Raw genomic sequence first — 18,054 nt, 5'->3', positions numbered from 1 at the left:
TGCCCTTAAGTTGATTTCCTGCCAGTGTTTTAATGTCTTTTATGTGTTTCCCATTTTCAGAATGTACATTATAGGTTCAACTAATAAGTAAACTCTTGGGCTTCTGTATCTCACTAAATCCAAACTGGTTAGAAATAGAGTAATAATCACAATCTAGCGCGCTTGAAATTCCCAAAAAGAACAGTGTAATCCAACATAGTGTTTCAGAAACTCTGATTCATTACACCACTAGAATGTCCCACAGCCTTTGATCATATGCATTTTGTTTGTAGTTTTAAAGTTGGTATTGAAATATTTATTGACAAAGATCCCCTTCTAATATCCTGCAATCAAAAATATGGAAGTCATTGCATTTTGTGTAAGTCCAAATATTTCTTCACTTGCACACTTGAATATTAATAGGTTCCAAGGCATAATATAAAGTCAGTAGCTGGGGAGCAGCCAGGGTCCTGCCTCCTGTATTTTATTGCAAGCTGAAGTAGCCTCAAAACTCATAGTTACGCCACATTATCATAGTAATCAATATTATCTTAAAATGTCAGTAAGGCCCTAAATACATTAAAACATCGAAATGTCATAAATATTAAAATCTTGATTGGAAACCAGTCATGAAAGAGTACTTAAAATCCAGATCAATCTATATGATTAGAACCTATATATATAGCTAGACTTATCTAAATATTATCAAAGAACTTTCTTTTCGATCACTATAGATCATAAAAGTTCACCATAAAACAAGACACTTACAAACACAATTACAAATAGGACACAGAACATTAAAAGTACTCATTCACAGTCTATTTACAGTAGAGCGATACAAATTACATCATTATTTGTACCAGAAAAGTTCATTACAATAGCAGCACAGTGGAGCGATAAGAATGACATCATTATTTGTACTTGAAAACTTCATCATAAAATACTATAAAAACAACAATAAAACATATGAAATATCTTCAAGGATATTAAAAGAACAATGTTCACATAAAATAGTACAAAGCCCAAAATGCAACTTTAGCAGGAACCATACCGTACGGCACAGCCTAAGAACTGACAGGGTGATACTTAGTACGCCTGATCCACATAGCCATTAGAAACTTGGCTCTACAGAATACGATCATACAAGATGTATTTGTCTGCAATATTCTATACGCTTCCTTGTACTTATTCCCAGATTTCTGTATAATGGGGCTATCCATTTGGATCGAGATTGATAGTACAAGGGGCAAAAAAAAGAACGTGCTCAGGTGACTCAAGTACCCCTTGGCAACAGGTCTCTTACTTTGCACCATTTCCCTTTAAAATTATTTACAGTTAGGCAAACATACCTAAACTGCAGGTATAGTTTCCTTGCTAGCAGGGGTACAATTTCATCTTTCGTATCCTTAAATGACGATGTCTGTTTAAAATTCATAAAAGCAGCCAAAAGCGATCCCTTACAATTAATTATCAAATCAATCTCAACAATGCCCCAGTATACTGCTTTGAGACTGAGTTTATTAATCTGACTAAGGGTTTCTGGTTGACTACAGTATGCATCTGTCCTAATTTTTGTAACAAATTCTTAAGTGTACATAACCACAAAATCTTGTCCACACAAGTTGGAGTCATTAATTAATGGAGGCCCACCCTGTAGGACTCAAGTGCTGCAGGAGACCACAGCAGGTGACAGAACATGAGCAATCTAACCCTGATTTTGGGGCAATTCTTTTCTGGCCTAGATCTAAGTAGAGTGGAATCAACGGGGTGGACACCAGAAGATTCAACACGGATCTGAGAAATTTTTGTTCAATTACTGGCAGATCACTACAGTTTGAACAGTCCCACAGCTCTGCACCATATAAAACTGCACCTAAGATTTTGACATGATAAATCTCTAGCGCCAGTGCCATCTTCCTGGAAATAGTTTTACAATGGATTTTCGCTATATTCACAGTTCGTTGAATCAGGGATAGCTGCACTCTTTCCAGTTATGGACCCAGCTCATATTCTGTGTAATTTTGATGCCAAGATAATCAAATTCTGTCACTAATTATAGGGAGTTCCACCCATGTACAGCCTCTTCTTATATTTAGTCTTTAAACTGTAAGAAAAAAAGCATACATTTATTTTTGGAGCCATTTAGCCCTAACCCCTGTTCCAGGCAAAATGCCTGAAAGTCATTCAACAACTGTTGGAGCCACTGCGGTGACTTAGATATGAGCAAAGTGTCATCCGCAAAGAGAAGTGGAGGGACCCATCAACCTCCTATTTTCAGAGGGTCACAACCATCCCTGCTCATAAAGTTTATGACATCATTAATAAACAGGATGAATAAGATATTCAGGAGGGGAGCCGGCACACCCATATCTTCTAGGACTTCCCATAGTTTTGCTCTTGGTACCATATCAAAAGCGGCTCACAAATAAACAAAGGCAACATACAATTTGTCATTCCCTCCAAAAGATACACATGAAGCGAAGGATTTGATCTAGGGAACTCACTTGTGCCCTAAAACCGGCCTGCAACTCTGAGATAACATTCCCCTTGCTAATCTAATCTTGGAGATGGGCAAGCGCTTGTTTGCAGAAGTATTTTTGCAGGGAGTCTATAAGGCTAATGGGCCTATAGTTCACTAGAAGTGCACAATCCCCCTTCTTAAAAAAGGTAACCATTTCTGCCAACGTCCATGATTGGGGAATTTTCATGCCCGAGAGGATACTATTAGAGAGCAAATTAATGTATGGACACCAGATTTCTGGGTTTTCTTTGTATAAGTTATTGGGTATTCTGTCAGGTCCTGGGGAACGACCAGGAGTAAAGGAGCTGATTGCCTTTTCAGTCTCACTGAGCGAGAATTGCAGATTGTTAGGCTCAAACAGAACCCCACTCACATGTAAGATGTCACTGTCATTTGCCATCCTACGCTTATCTGTATATAATTGGCTAAAATGTGCTTTTCTGGTTGATTACAAAAGTCAAGCGCTGGTTTTTTCCCCCCTGAAGCCACAACCACAGTTTTCCAAAAATTCTTTTGTGTCCCTATTAACCAAGGCATCATGCAGATCCGACCATAGCGAGTGGTTCCACACCCTTTTTGCATTAGTAATCACTGCCCTATATTTAGTAATCTCTGCCTGCGATTTGGTTTTAATAGCAGCAATGAGCTCACCTTTCGCCACTCTACAGACATTACTACAGGCATTATCATACCAAGACTCGGGCTTAGGGCAAAGTTTCTTTTTTCTTCTTGCTTTGCCCAAGACATCCCTTATTTCCCCCCTAGCATTTCATGTGTTTGTTTCATCGTATCATTTCTCAGATCACTAAGGAGTTTGGACAGATGTTCAAAGTCAGCAATAAAAATTCCCTTGATGATATTTAGGACTGCAGGGTTTCTGACTACTCACTCCCACCTAATAGATCTAAGATTATTTGTGGGCTGGAGTGCTCCGATATCACAATGACCCCTACTCTCATGATACAAGGTCCTTTTAATACCCAATGCCAAGCTAAGGGTATGGTGATCACTGTCTAGTCTATCAACACTTCCATATCTATAATAGCATGCCATAGCTCAACTTGAGCTAGGAAATAGTCTATGCTGCTACAGTGTCCCAGTCTATTAAAAGTGGCTTTACTCTGGCGATCCGAGGTACTTTAGGCAGTTCTAAGTGGGGTATACCCCATTGATTGTCCAACTCAGAAGTTAAGTCATGTGGGGCAGCGACTATCGGTTCGAAGGTTGCATTGCGATCTTCTGCCACCAGTGTGAGATCTCTTGCCCCATAATTCAGAAGCAATTGTTCAAGTTGGTAGATAGTAGTGGTTTCATTGTTTCTGCCCTCAACTATATTATAAACATTAATTAATTTTAGGGACAAACTAGAGGGGAACAAGAGTGTAAATGCTAAAATATCCTTGGAATCACAGAGTAGGATGCTAATAGTACATCGAAGCGAAGTCTTAATCCAAATGCCCAGTCCCCCTGAGGGCCTTCCCTCAGTAGATTGGATTGCAGTGGGAACGATTGGATTGAGGTAGATTGGATTGGGGTGGGGTGGATTGGAGTGGGAAGGGGTGGATTAGATTGGAGTGGGATAGATTTGATTTGGATGTATTGGATTGGTGTGAGGTGGATTGGATTGGAGTGGCGTGTATTGGAATGGAGTGGGGTGTATTGGATTGGAGTGAGGTAGATTTGATTGGAGTGCAGTGGGGTGGATTATAGTGGTGTGGATTGCGTGGTGCGGATTATTTTGGATTGGAGTGGGGCTTGTTTTGGATTGGCATGGGGCAGATCAGAGTGAGGCTGATTGGAGAGGGACAAATTGTTATGGATTGGATTTGGGCTGATCGGGGTGAGGCAGATTGTTTTGGATTTGAGTGAGACAGATTGGAGTGGGGCAGATTGTTTTGGATTGGAGTGGGGCAGATTGTTTTGCATTGGAGTAGGGCGGTTTGTTTTGGATTGGAGTGGGGCAGATCGAAGTGGTGCAGATTGTTTTCAGTTGGACTGGGGTAGATTGTTTTGGATTGGAGTTGGGCATATATTTTGGATTGGAGTGGGTAAACTTGTTTTGGATTGCAGTGGGGTGGATTACAATGGATTGGAGTGGGGTGGATTGGATTGGGGAGTGGATTGAATTGGGTTGAGGTAGATTGGGTTGGAGTGGGGTAGATTGGATTGGAGTCAGGTAGATTGGATTGGGGTAGATTGGATTGGAGTGGACTGGATTGGAGTGTGGTGGATTTTAGTAGGTTGGAGTATGGTGACTTGGAATTGAGTGGGTAGATTGGGGTGAGGTGGATTGCACTGGAGTGGGACGGATTGAGTGGTGCAGATTGAAGTACTGTGGATTGGATTTGGGCAAATTGGAGTGGGGGATTGGGGTGGGGCAGATTGTTTTGGAATGGAGTGGGGCAGATTGGAGTGGGCAGATTCTTTTGGATAGCAGTGGGCAAGATTGGAGTGGGGAGGATTAGAATGGGACAGACTGTTTTGGATTGGAGTATGGCAGATTCGAGTGAGGCAGACTAGAGTAGGGCAGATTGTAGTGGGCCAGATTGTTTTGGAGTGGGGTGGATTAGAGTGGGAAGAAAGATTTGGATTTGGAGTCGGGTAGATTGGAGTGGGGCACTTTGGAGTGGGCAGATTGAAGTGGGGCGGGCTGGAGTGAGGCAAATTGGAGTGACGCAGACTGTTTTCGGTTTGACTGGGCAGATTGTTTTAGATTGAGTGGGGCAGATTTTTTGGGATTGAAGTGGGACAGATTGGAGTGGGGCAGATCATTTTGGATTGGAGTGGGGCAGTTTGGAGTGGGGCATATTGTTTTGGATTGGGGTGGGGCAGATTGGAGTAGGGCAGACTGTTTGGATTGGAGTGGGGTAGATTGTTTTAGATTGGAGCGGGACAGATTGTTTTGGATTGTAGTTGGCCAGATTGGAGTGTGATGGATTGGAGTGGGGCAGATTGTTTTGCATTGGAGTGGGCAGATTCTTTTGTATTGGAGTGGGGCGGATTGGAGTAGGGCAGATTGGAATGGGGCTCATTGGAGTGGGGCGGATTGGATTGAGGCAGATTATGTTGGACTGGAGTGGGGCAGTTTGGAGTGGGGCAGATTGGAGTGGGGTAGATTGTTTTGGATTGGAGTGGGACAGATTGGAGTAGGGTGATATGGGATGGAGTTGGGCAGACTGGAGTGAGGTGAATTGGGATGGACTAGGAGGATTGGGGTAAAGTGGATTGGATTGAAGTGGGGCAGATTGGAGTGGGGCAGATTGGAGTAGGGCAGATTGGAGTTGGGGAGATTGTTTTGGATTGGAGTGGGGCAGATTGTTTTGGATTGGAGTGAGGCAGATTGTTTTGGATTGGAGTGGGCAGATTGGAGTGGGGTGTGTTGGGAGGATTGGGGTGTGGTGGATTGAAGTGGATTGTATTGGGGTGAGTGATTTGGACTGAGGTGGGGTGGATTGGGTTGGATTAGTCTTCGGTGGACTGAATTCAGTTGGGCAGACTGGTGTGGGGTGAGGTGGGGTGGATTGGTGTGGGGTGGATTGGTGTGTACTGCTCGATTATGTGTTAAAGCCTAATTTCAGAAATTTCACATGAGAAAGAAACAATGTCGCTTTGAAATAGCATAATCCTCCTTTTTTAGAACAGTATCCATAATCAAATACAAAAAAAAACATGAGTGCAAAGTGAGAAAAGAAGACTTGCCAAAATAAAATAATGTGAAATCTTTGCAATTTTGTTTGTCCAGCTTGGCACGTTTTTGCCAGTCACACAACTGTTTGCAGTGCACTTAAAGTTAAAAGAGCAAAATAGCACCTCAGTCACGTCAGAAGCAGTGGACGGTCACTGATTAAGTTGAGTCAATCAGTGCTTGGTCCCTGCTCTACCAAGAGGAACGGAAATGATGATAGGCCTGCATTGACGAATTACGAGGCTGTAAAGAAGCCAACAAATGGTAAGCAACGGGCTGGCTACAAACCTTGTCTCTATACAAGGTGTCTCGCATACGAGGCGAATGCTCTCACAAGCTCGACCCTAAAAATCCCTATTAGGGATAGCAGCTGATCTATGGAAATAAGTTGGGCAGGCATCTCTCCCACCCCATGGTGCATCACAGAAAGCAGTTGTGCAAGTGTCTTTCACACAGTTGTATTAGTAGCAGGATAACACTTCCTCACAATATAGGCAGAGAATGGCAGGATTTGCATGTAAACCTTCTCACAAAAAACAAGTAGCATGGGCTGCAGCTCTTAAAACAGGTAGGGCACTGGAAGAAAGTGTTATATTATGCATATTCATAGAGCGCACTATCACCCGAAATTTTCAATTTACATTGTGTGCATTAAATTAAGAAGAGTTTTAATAATACCGTGCCAGCTACCTGAGTCGTTTGGAGAAGCCAACGAATAACATGGGCTGGCCTGGCCCTCAAACCCCATCCCCCCATGACTACTGCCCTGCGACGCTGCAGTTTGTGCGACAAAACACCTCTAAGCATCCCAAGACTGTCTGTGCCTCATAGGAACAGTCGAGCCCGAACTGCCAAGCCAGGTCCTCCCTGGACTGGAAACAAGCATCCTAGGACCGGTTTCGGGGTTTCACCCCTCTTCAGCCAGGATAGCTTGATTCCAGTGGCATGGAGAGCACGGGACCCACATCTGGGCATACCCTTCCCACTCGGGGTGACAATTGCAAAAACAACAGTTGATGGACAGAATGTAGAACAATGTCATACATTCACACCAGTACAGAGATCTGGGCCTAAATCCATTGTTTTTTTGCTTACCATGCCATTCCAGTTTGAACCCAGCCATATGCAAATCAGTCTTGACCCTGTGCCTCATGGGAACAGTCCAGCCCAAACTGCCAAGCCAGGTCCTCCCTGGACTGGAAACAAGCATCCTAGGACCGGTTTTGGGGTTTCTCCCCTCTTCAGCCAGGATAGCTTGATTCCAGTGGCATGGAGAGCACGGGACCCACGTCTGGGCATACCCTTCCCACTCGGGGTGACAATTGCAAAAACAACAGTTGATGGACAGAATGTAGAACAATGTCATACATTCACCCCAGTACAGAGATCTAGGCCTAAATCCATCGTTTTTTTGCTCACCATGCCGTTCCAGTTTGAACCCAGCCATATGCAAATTAGCATCCCGTACTCACTATGCCACTGGAGTCAAGCTATCCTGGCTGAAGAGGGGTGAAAGCCCAAAACCGGTCCTAGGATGCTTGATTATGGTCCAGGGAAGACATGGCTTGGCAGTTCGGGCTGGACTGTTCCCATGAGGCGCAAGGTCAAGAATGATTTGCATACAGCCATGTCTGAACTGGGGTGGCGTGGTGAGCAAAATAACGATGGATTAAACCCAGATCTGTGACTGGGGGTGAATGTTTTACCAATGTGCAACATTCCGTCGATCATCTTGTGTGTTTTGCTGTTCGCCCTATGTGGGAAGGGTATGCCCAGACGTGGGTCCCGTGTTCACTACGCCACTGGAGTCAAGCTATCCTGGCTGAAGAGGGGTGACATCCCGAAACCGGTCCTAGGATGCTTGATTCCGGTCCAGGGAAGACATGGCTTGGCAGTTCGGGCTGGACTGTTACCATGAGGCACAGGGTCAAGACTGATTTGCATATGGCCATGTCTGAACTGGTGTGGTGTGGTGAGCAAAATAACGATGGATTAAACCCAGATCTCTGAATGGGGGTGAATGTTTTGCTAATGTGCAACATTCTGGCCATCATCTTGTGTGTTTTGCTGTTCGCCGTATGTAGGAAGGGTATGCCCAGACGTGGGTCCCGTGCTCACTATGCCACTGGAGTCAAGCTATACTGGCTGAAGAGGGGTGAAACCCCGAAACCGGTCCTAGGATGCTTGATTCCGGTCCAGGGAAGACATGGCTTGGCAGTTCGGGCTGGACTGTTCCCATGAGGCACAGGGTCAAGACTGATTTGCATATGGCCATGTCTGAACTGGGGTGGCGTGGTGAGCAAAATAACGATGGATTAAACCCAGATCTGTGACGGGGGGTGAATGTTTTGCCAATGTGCAACATTCCGTCCATCATCTTGTGTGTTTTGCATAATACCCAATATCAACAGTGATTGTAAATGTGAATATAAATACAAAAATGTTCATTGAAATCGTAATCGAGTAGCAATATCGAAATAGCAGGTTCATATCCATGCTGAAACAGTGATGTTTAAAATGACCAATGCTTTTTAACCCCAAACCCTCCCATGAGAGACTCTAAACTGTGTGTATCCTTAGCTTATCTGTGCGTGATTATTCAACGCTTAAGTCTGGATTATTCGTCATTGCTGTGATTGTAAAAAGCCAACACCTCACTGTCGTAGTATAACCTCCTTCATTCACCGGTATCTAAACTCAACCCCGAAAGGCCCCTCTACTATTGCGCTGCCCTCGTACACCCAGTAGTCCACCTCTTCCAACTTACGTCAAAGTGTTGCCATCTCTCGCTTCCCAGCTTAACTGCTGGACAATCCTCACATATTGCCGTCTAACCGGCACTTCCGTGTTAGTTGAATTTAAAAACCTACTGCATGCCAATCATTATGCACTCTTCACGTGATGCAAGAACGCTGTCTCCCCCTACGTCATGGCGTCCATACTCTTCATGTGATGCTCTCAACCAATAAACTAAAACATGCAGCTGATAATATGTAATCATCAATCATGTACTGTTATTTTATTTCATTTTATTTCACAGTGAAGTAAGTTGGAAGAGGTGGACTACTGGCTGTTTTTAAATGTGTTTCCATAGCACGGTCAATGCTGGAGACAAAATCAACAAGGCCCCTGAACACGCCAGGATTTAGAGACTCTTCAGTTTCATCGTGGCCTTGTTATGCCAATTCAAAGGCACCACAAAAACGAATACAGTCAATCAATTTTGATAAAATGTATTGGTTTTCATCTACTTCTGCATTATGTTTTCTTACTCCCACACGGTATGCTTCGTTCAATTGCTGTACAATGTCCGATTTTCCAAAAAGAGAAAATTTCAACGTATTTGTCAAATGGGATTTACAGGAATCATGTTTTTTTATTTTTTCAGCAAGATGCTTTAGGTCAGTAACTCCTGTTTTTGTCCAGGTAACTTCACCTCCAAAGAGTAAGCAAGGGAAACAGAATAAAGCATTTTTAGAAGCGCTACCAGTAAGCCATTCTATCCTATCATATCATGTTCTGGTAAACTGACGTGTGTAACCCTTTCCCCTATCTTTTGCAGACTGCTCAATTTCAATTTCAGGTTTCTCAGCTCGTAGCATTTTCACTTGCAGTTTATCTGCATGTGTCAAGCCCCAAAAGGGGGTTACGAGTAAACTGTCAACTGTGTTCTTCATTGTGTCCAGCAATAGATCAGACTGGAAATGGAAAACCTAACCTGTTTTTAAATATTCCCTCGATTGAAGACACAAAAACTATATTACGCAAAAAATACTGAAAAAACACTAATATGAATTTTCATGCACACAATAGTAACAGCAATTAGTCATCCATCCTCATTCTGACAGGAATGCAACTGCAGCAGCACGTACAGCTGTCCCCCAAGCGGTATAGCCTTGTAACTATTTCAGAATTCCTCCTGGGATCCTGTTAATAATTAAAATATGATGTAAGCTTTGAGGCTAGGTGCCATTGCATGCACATCACCAGTGGCGATTGAAAAGCTTGAGTATGTCAATTCAGTGATCTGCATAGAATTTAAAGGGTATAGTCAAACTATGGGGTCCTTGAATTACTATTATAAGGATAAAATCACTATATGTTAGGAGTAAACCTAAAACAAAGTTCTTATACATTTGGACTTGACTTTAGACGGCAAATAATACAAAACGTGTTGAAAATGTTCTTTAAAAGCATAAGACTCGCATTGAGCAATACCTTTTCTAGGCAGATTTCTGGTATATCCAGTACCCGTTTGAACCAAGCACAGCAAAATAAATGTATATTTTTCCAATTAAGAGTTTAAAATTGCAGTTAGACTATTTCCAAATTCAAAAAATATTTGAATGGAGCTATTCTACACACAAGCAAGACTATAATTACATTCTATAGACAGTGCTAGTCATATCAGTGAGCCTATTACTAAATGGACAGGAGTCACACTGTCACAACACATTAGATAGATTTTATTTATCCTACTCACTGTACATACTCCGTGTGCAGTACAAATATGATGGGGAAAAAAGTAGACAGAAAAACACCAGTGTCAAAAATATTGTTGACTGAAAAAACAGAATGAAAATAAGTAGTGGCTTAAAACATGGTAAAATGTCATGCATTATAGAGGAAACGTAAGTGTACTGGGAGCAGGGGTAAGGGGCATCCTGCCAAAGTAGACAGGAGCATTTAAAATGAGGTAAGGGAAATGGCTGGGAGACTAGCAATGCATTTTAATAATTCAGGTAAAGTTAGCGTTAATGGATAATTAGGGGATTTTAGGGTAGCACTAAGGAGTAGTAGAGGGCTATTATGAATCAGGGTACCATTAAAGAGTAGTACATTTTTTAAGCATCAAGAAAGGATAGAATGTATGGACAGTTTGGGGTTTAATAGCTTTAGGGATGGTACGCATTAAGGGATAGTAAGGGATTATTAGGCTACAGTTAGATAAATGAAAGAGTGCATACAATAACAAAATATTTGGAATTTCATAGTTAATCATGAAAAACACAAAATTACCCCCTTGAAATTTTTACTCGCCACAACCTCATACTCTCTGCACTGTTCTGCTAGGATAAACCAACAGGCCTCCACACCTAAAGACCACACAGTTGGCACCCATAGACAGCTGAATGTGGACCTTTGGGGTAAATAGAGAAGCATGTCCTACCTTCTGGCCTCAGGTCAAGGACCAGGAAGCAGAGTTTCGATCAAGGTTCTGTCGCAGCAGGACCAGAGCCACCACGTGTCTTCTTTCGATATCTCTCAGTACTGATCTTCAGTGTGATTATATTAGGATCAGTCTTAACTCCAATTTCACATGTGCTAAAAGAATTAAAACAAGAATTATTACCAGCAATTACCCTGTATTCATGTAATGTTTCTAGCAAATGTGCTTCCTGTACAATACTGTTTTACACAAAACAAATAAACACAAACATTTAAGATAATAAATTCAGGTGGTTTTAATGGAATGTGCATGAGTGCAAGTGAGATCCTGGGTCTCTGCAAGCATTGTGATTTGTGTAATTTTGTGTAGAGCTGCTTGTTTCTGCAAAGAAGTGCATACACATGTTTAAACATGAATCTATGTGAATGAATGTGTGTGTATGTTTTAGTATGTGTGCATTGCAGTAAGTGCCTGTGGCACTGTGCTTGAACTCTAGAATCCTGTTGGTGTGGTGAGCAGAGTTATTGGAACACCTCATGTGATTCTACTGTGGCTGAACCCCAGCCCTGCCTGCCTCTGTGCCTCTTACCAACATTGGCTCCATGTGTGAGGCCCGCCAACACAGCTCTATGGGGCCATAGACTTGACTGTGCTCCTTCGGCCATGCCGGAACTCAACTCATCTTCCTGCCCCGTGGACCCCATGTGCGAGACCGCAGACAGCCAGACCAGCGACTCCAAGCCCCAGGTACTCTCCTAAGGGCCCATACCCTGACTTCAACCCCCACTGCATTGAAGACCTTTCCGAGGCAGAGGTGCCCGGTGGACTCATTTGAGAATTTCTATGAGTCCCTCAAAGGGAGCACCTGCATCTTTCTTGAGCACTGTGATGCCCCAGGAGAATGAGCTATTAACTTTACTACTGGCATAACTCTTGATAAGCTGATTATACTGTTGTCCTTTAGGCTTAGCTTTAATTAGATAAAGATGGCCTCTTTTTCTACAACTGGTGTGGAGTTTTTTTGTAGTGTCTTTCACTGTGTTACTTTACAATGTGTTGCACTAATACTTTACACATTGCTTCTTTGATAAGCCTGCCTGCTCTGCGCCAAGCGACCAGACGATGAGCAGATGTAATCTTACATGTGTATCTGAATTAACCTAACTAGAATGGTGGGTTCTTGCTGGCTTAGGTGTATATCCTAGCCAACCAAAACCCCCATTTGTAAGAAAGACACATTCAGCAGCGCCTGCAGGTTGCCTGCTTTCATTCCAAGCAGCAACGTGCAAAGGGGGAAGGGGGGCTTATCAGATTCCATCAGACCGAATTTAAAGGGCCATCAGGCATCCTTTTGTTCTAGGAAGCTTCACACCTAGATGCAAATGCCTCTACCTAGGCGAAGCAGCTGCCCTCATCCTCCTCGACCTCTAAGCTGCCTTCAACACCATTTCCCATCAAACCCTCTGCTTAAGACTCCACGACGCCGGCATCCGCGACAAAGCCCTGGATGGATCCAATCCTTCCTCACCGGCCAAACACAGAGAGTCAGACTTCCACCATTCAACTCAAAACCCACAGAGATCAGCTGCCTCACCCTCTTCAGCATCTACAGGGCCCCACTTGCAGCCATCGTCAGAAACCACAGACTCAACATTGTCTCCTACGTTGACGACACCCAGCTGATTCTCTCCCTCACAGAAGAACCCACAACCACCAAGAGCAACTTCCACAAGGGGATAAAGGCAGTCTACACCTGGATGAAGGACAGCTGCCTCAAGCTTAGCTCAAACATGACCTAAGTCCTCATCCTGGGATCCACCCCTCAGTGCTGCCACCCCTGCTGCCTGGGTGGCCCAGGCAGAGGGGGCCCGCAGCACTTGGAACCCCCTTACCCACTGACCACGCACAAAACCGTGGCATCTTCCTGGACTCCTCGCTCTCAATAAACCACCAAATCAACGCAGTTTCATCCTCCTATTTCCACACACTACTTCATAAGATCTTGCAGTGGATCCCCACCAAGTATGGGAAAAACGTCACTCATGCGCTCATCAGGACTGTAGCCGGCACCACCCAGAAACTCCAAAAGAAACTGCAGAAAATCCAGGACACCTCTGCCAGACTCATCCTGAACATCCCACGCACAGCCACATCCCCGGTCACCTGAGAGACCTTCACTTGCTAACTATCAACAAAGGAATTACCTTCAACCTCCTCACGCATGCATACAAATCCCTCCACAAAGCCGGACATGCATACCTCACCTCCCAACTACACCCTGCTGGGAGACCTCAACTTCCACCTCGATAACCAACCAGACCCCAACATCACATCCCTTCTGGACAACCTCCACAACATTGGACTCTGCCAGATCGTGACCGAACCCACGCACTCAGCAGGACACACCCTCGACCCCCTCTTCATAACAGGAAACTCTATCACTTTTAGCCACACCACCGAACTCCCGTGGACAGACCATTGATGCATCCACTGCACCTTCAGAACACCCACCATCCACAGACACCAGCACCTGCTCCCACAAAGAAACTGGCCCAAAATCACCGACGAAGAGCTCACCTCCTCACTCGGCATCTCCACCTAAACCACAGCGGAAGACGACGACCCCAACACCGCAGCCTGAACTCTGCACAGATGGATCTCTGACAGCGCCAACACCATAGCCCCCCTCAAGAAGAACAACAACACACACGCCAAGAAAGCCAGATGGTTTACCACCGAACTTCGAGAGTCCAGATGCACATGCCGCTGCCTCAAAAAGGCCTGGAGGAACTCCAAATCCACAGAAGCCCACAACAACTTCAGAGCCGCCACCAACGCCCACCACCAACTCCTCAGAAATACGAGAAAAACAGCGATCGAAGACAGAATCTCCACACAAGCCCACCACAGCAAAGAACTCTTCAGCATCATCAAGGAGTTCACCCAACCCACCAGCGACATTCCTCCCTCACAACACCTCTGCAAAAAACTCAGCACCTTCTTCCACCAAAAAATCAAGAACATTTGCGACAAGCTCGACGAAGACAACCAACACACTGAACCCTCACCAGCCACCCCCGACACCCTGAAGCCAACGAGTGACAGCTGGACAGCCCTCACCACCGAAGAATCACTGACGAAGGTAAAGACAATCCACTCCAGGGCCCCCACAGACCCCTGCCCCCACCACATCTTCAACAGAGCCGCCGACACCATCGCACCCATACTTTGCCACACCATCAACCACTCCCTGGCAAACGCCTCCTTCCCCGACGACAGGAAACACCCAGAGATCAACCACCTCTTGAAGAAGCCCTCGGCAGACCCCACCGACCTCAAAAACTACAGACCCATCTCCCTGCTCCCGTTCCCATCGAAAGTCATCGAGAAAGCCATCAACAGCCAACTTGCTACCTTCATCAAAGAGCACAACATCCTCAACTCCTCCTAATAAGGCTTCAGAAAAAACCACAGCACAGAAAGCGCCCTCCTCGCTGCAACAGAAGACACCTGCTCCCTCCTGGACAGAGGAGAAACAGTAGCCCTCATCCTCCTCGACCTCTCAGTGGCCTTCCACACAGTCTCCCACCGCATCCTAACACGCAGACTCCACAACGCAGGGATACGGGACAAGGCCCTCAACTGGATCCACTCTTTCCTCTCTGTCAGGATGCAGTGGGTCAGACTCCGTCCTTTCCTCTCTGACCCTACACCGATGACCTGCAGAGTCCCCCAGAGGTCCTCCCTCGGCCCCACGCTCTTCAACGTCTACATGGCTCCACTCGCCCCCATCCTCAGAACCCATGGACTCAGCATTGCTTCATACGCAGACGACACCCAACTCATGCTCTCCCTATCCAACGAACTCAGTGCAACCAAACACAACTTTCAAGAAGGCATGGAAGCAGTCGCTAAATGGATGAAAATCAGCTGCCTACAACTCAACACTGATAAAACAGAAGTACTCATCATGGGCCCACACCCCGATGCCTGGAACAACACCTGGTGTTCCCCCACCCTCGGAAGCCCACCCACCCCCACGGACCACGCACGCAACCTTGGAATCACCCTGGACTCCAAGCTCAAAATGGACCGCCAGATCAACTCCGTCGCATCCTCCTGCTTTCACATCCTCCGCCTCCTACGTAAGACCTTCAAATAGATCCCCCTCAGGCACAGAAAGACCATCACTCACGCCCTTGTTACCAGCAGACTCGATTACGGCAACGCACTCTACACCAGAATGAACACAAACCTCACCCGCAAGCTACAAAACATCCAAACCGCCGCCGCAAGATTGGTCCTCAACCTGCCAAGACACTGCCATATCTCCCATCACCTGCGCTCACTCCACCGGCTCCCCATCGTGGCTAGAATCACCTTTAAGATTCTCACCCATGCACACAAAGCCCTCCACAACACCGGACCAGTATACCTGAACAGCCGACTCAAATTCCACGCACCCCAAAGGACCCTACGATTAGCCCAGCTCTCCTATGCCATGCTCCCTGTGCCAGAAAGACCAGATCGGGAAGCCACTCCTTCTCCTTCCTCATGGCCAGAGCCTGGAACGCCCTACTACTCCACCTCAGACAGACAACATCACTCCCCATCTTCAGGAGAAACCTCAAAGCTTGGCTCTTCGACAGACCACCGTCCTTGATGGACTGGAACCTGCACCTCCCCAGCACCTTTGGACCCTTATGGGTGAGTAGTCGCGCTTAACAAACACATGATTGATTGATACCTCAACCACCACTTCTCCTTCTACACTTACACCAGACATCTCCGCTCCGCCCAAATGGCCCAGGCCACCATCCCACGTATAGCAATACCACTGCTGGAGAAAGATCCTTCTCCTAACTCCTGGAACTCCCTGCCTCTCCATCTCAGGCAATCACCATTACGTCCACAATTCAGGAAGGACCTCAAGACCTGGCTCTTCGACTGAAGCGCAGGTCCCCTCACCCGCTCCCCTCACCCCCACACTGCTTGAAACCCTTATGGGTGAGGAGTCGCGCTTTATAAAAATACTGATTTATTGAATGCACTGGAGGGGAAAGAAAGGCTCAAAGCTTATCACTTCAAGAGAGGCTTGTTCAGTCCCTATATATAAGAGATATGCATGCACTATAATAATGCCATATAAGCTGGTTTGTTAAAGCATTTACACAAATAACAACTTAAATACCACTATTTTGTTTGTATTTCTTTTTATAGTGCTACTCATCCGTATGTAGGGTGTCAGAGCGCTTTAGATCACATGCTCACATATATTGACAATAAATCAAGAATGTGTAAATCAATGTACTGGTTGTGTTATATAAGTGAGTGAGGGATACAAGGTGTAAGAGTTGCATGTTATTTATAGCTCACTGTGCTATATTAGAAGGATAACAATTTATGAACTGTCAATAACAAACTATCTCTGTGTTAAAAGCAGTGACCCACTTATCTAGCTACATAAAGTAAAAATATTGTCATCTGCATATTATATGATCTGATTTGCATCAGACATATTTGAGTGCATTTAAAAAAACTTGCAAGGGTGAATATCATATTAACCCTTACTAATTTTTTTTAATGCACTCATGAGCCATTATACTAGACCTGCTAAACGAACTGGACAATATGCTAAAATAATTCAAAAGCAGCATATTTAAACAATGCAAACATTGCACAAAAAATTAAAAGTACAATTTAATATTTCACACTTACCTTATCAGGCAGCTGCTTCTGTCTTAGTCAGCCAGTTGATGGCCTCAATGCTGGTTGCTGTGTGCTTCTCCTGACGTGTCTGGACCTGCTCCTGCCACCTTCAGCTCACAGCTGCTACTGGTTCAGAGGAGCTGAAAGTGAAAGCTCTACTCTGTGCAGCATGCAGCATGTGACTCCACCTCACAGGGTCATGAGTTAAATCTCATGACTCTGTGACATAAGGAAATGTGTGTGTGTATGTGTTTTGTTTTATTAAAGTCAGTAAAGTTATTACAATAATGCTGGCAATTATTATTGTAATAACAAAAAACAAAAAATAAACTACCATTCCTAACTAGTCATAGAGATGGGTGAGGTCACTTATATTGACCCCACCCCATCCAGTGACGACTGGTGAAAGGGAGGGGTGAGGGCAGTGGTCGACATTGACAATTTTGGTGAGCCTTAGTAATGCAGCCTCGAACTTATACAGTACCTGCCCGAGGCTGCTCTGGAATTTTGACGCTGCCTGGCGACATTAGTGGGAGGGCCCCAACAGGGCTTTAAACATAAGTACCGGGCTGACACCATGTCCGCCCGGTAATTGTTTCATTTTGTCACAAACTTGCTCCCAAACTGCCTGCATCAGTGCCTGGCCTGCCTGACGCAATGACGCTGTAGTCTGACTCTGAGCGTCGCAGGCAGGCAGCAGGAGTTTGGAGTCGACACTGCAGTCCTGCGTGGTGGCAGTGCTCCGTTCCGCTTTGGATTTAAAATGGTAAGTAACATTGCTGTTACTTATGATTTTAAATTCAACTACTGGTGTGCAGTGCATACGCGGCCGGTGCAGCGGTCAGGATAGGCAGGGCGCCACCCGCCCGCCCATTGCAGGAAACCGCCGCTGATAAACAGTGTGGCATATTGCGGCACATTTTTGCAGGTGTGGCCCGTGCAGGAAAGAGAGGTGGGACAGGGTGGGTAGGGGTTGGCATACAACAATGA

General features: G+C 45.1%; 1 protein-coding gene and 1 long non-coding RNA gene across 2 annotated transcripts in view; one reads left to right on the top strand and one right to left on the bottom strand.

Moving 5' to 3' along the window:
• Window positions 1-17,169, bottom strand: part of LOC146798446 (uncharacterized) — a 59,391-nt gene extending 42,222 nt beyond the window's left edge. Inside the window, exons 1-2 of the long non-coding RNA XR_014968697.1 lie at window positions 17,074-17,169; window positions 11,356-11,510 (exon numbers count right to left, since the gene is read on the bottom strand). This is a non-coding gene — a long non-coding RNA (uncharacterized LOC146798446). The remainder of the gene's footprint in view (window positions 1-11,355; window positions 11,511-17,073) is intronic.
• LOC146798445 (NTPase KAP family P-loop domain-containing protein 1-like) overlaps window positions 1-18,054 on the top strand; it is a 423,382-nt gene that overhangs the window by 9,600 nt on the left and 395,728 nt on the right. The gene's annotated exons all lie outside the window — the stretch shown is intronic.

The sequence above is a fragment of the Triturus cristatus genome, chromosome 9, assembly GCF_964204655.1.
Source record: "Triturus cristatus chromosome 9, aTriCri1.1, whole genome shotgun sequence".
In the NCBI taxonomy this organism is placed as follows: domain Eukaryota; kingdom Metazoa; phylum Chordata; class Amphibia; order Caudata; family Salamandridae; genus Triturus; species Triturus cristatus.
The sequence above is the reverse complement of the archived record's forward strand: the minus strand, read 5'-3'. Positions and strand labels throughout refer to the sequence as shown.